We start from the raw sequence: 1,691 nt of genomic DNA on the forward strand, positions 1-1,691 counted from the left end.
ATCCAGAATTTAGAAATTAGAAAAATGCCCGTGCACAGCGAACAGTCTAGGTGCTGGTAGTGTGGCGTAAAAGTACAATCAATAGAAAGAAAACCACAAAATGTGGCAACATACCGCACACTAAGACGGTATGGAGGATCTATGATTTATTTAAGCAACGCTTTTCACGAAACGCGTTGCTCCATACAGTCTTAGTGTGCGGTATGTTGCCACATTATGTGGTTTTCTTTCTATTGATTGTACTTTTAAAACCAGGTTAATAACATTTCTCTTTTCATGTGCTTATGGCTGAGCTCTTTTTTAAGAACTTTAAACTTTATCTATTTTCTTTTCTTCTGCCTTTTTCTTCTTCTTTACTCTATGCTTAATGTTTACAATATTTTTATGCTGTTCTTTTTAAAGGTTTTTGTCTTTATGTAAAGCACATTACTGCCTTGGTCAACTCCTAGCTCGTCATCTTGTGTTTACCTGCAGTAGCAGCTTTAAATCCAGCAGATGGCGGTTTATTCCAACCACATGGCTAAGAAGAAGAGGAGGATAGGTTTCAGTTTCTAGTCGGACGACTTGAAGACACGCACTGACACCGGAAAGGCATCGAGACGAGCGATATCACGGCGTCTTCCAGGATGTAGTGTGCCTGAATTATTCTTACAATTGCATTGTAATCAGTCACACTAACCTGAATCTGTGGCTGACGAAGCGTTTGATGGAGTTGACGTTTGTACTCGGATGATGTTTATTCACGTATCCAAACTGGAAGAGAGTCGCGTTTGGGGAAACAATAGAGTCATTTGGCGGGAACAACGACAGTAAAATGTCTCCGGTGGAGGATCTGAGAGGATTCGTTACCGAGAGACTCACCGCCGCCTCCCAGGAAATCTTAGCGGCCGTGGACAGAGTCGTAGCCGGCTACGAGGCGGAGGCTTCGGGCTTCAGACAGGAGATCGAGCGGCAGAGGAACCTGCTGGATGTTCTCCTGCAGCCTCGAATCGTTCTCAACAAAACAGGTTGGTGATTCAGTTTTACACTCATGAAAATCAAAGTCTAGGTTTGTAGAGAAAGAGCACATGTTGTTCTCCATGTATCCTCTAACTTTTCTGTGGCTATCAACAATTTCACTACAGGAATTTACCAAAACTAAGAAGGTATTTGTGTTGAGGCAACTTGCTCTGTAAAACAACATTGCTGTTATCGACTATAAACTTTTTTTATTTGCATTTATTCCCATAGTCCTGTTTTTGGAGTCATCACCAAAATCTACAAATTTATAGTTATTTTCCCCACATGGTTTTCTGTTCTGTAGTTTTTTTTAAACCAAATTTACAGGAAGACAGTGACACCTTTTAGGTCCAGGTGTTGAATCGTGTCTTCATCACACACAGACTTAAGTTTTTAGAAAAGGGACTTTTGAGAAGTAGCCTAAATTTAAAGATTTAAGATTTTTTTCTGTTTCAGAATTTAACCACTAATTATAGCTGCTGTGCAGCGATGAGTCGGGTCCGGGCTACTTTTGGGCAAATTTAGGCAATACTGATAGCAACAAACAGGAAAATAGGAAGACAAGACAGTTGACCTTATAATGTTCAATTTGCATCAGTTGAGGATTGAACCCACAACCTCGGGAACTAGAGATGTCCCGATCACATATTTTTGCCCCCGAGTCCGAGTCCGAGTCATTTGATTTTGAGTAT

The sequence above is a fragment of the Trachurus japonicus genome, chromosome 18 (assembly GCF_045865225.1).
Source record: "Trachurus japonicus isolate A0001 chromosome 18, Traja_1.0".
NCBI classification, from domain to species: domain Eukaryota; kingdom Metazoa; phylum Chordata; class Actinopteri; order Carangiformes; family Carangidae; genus Trachurus; species Trachurus japonicus.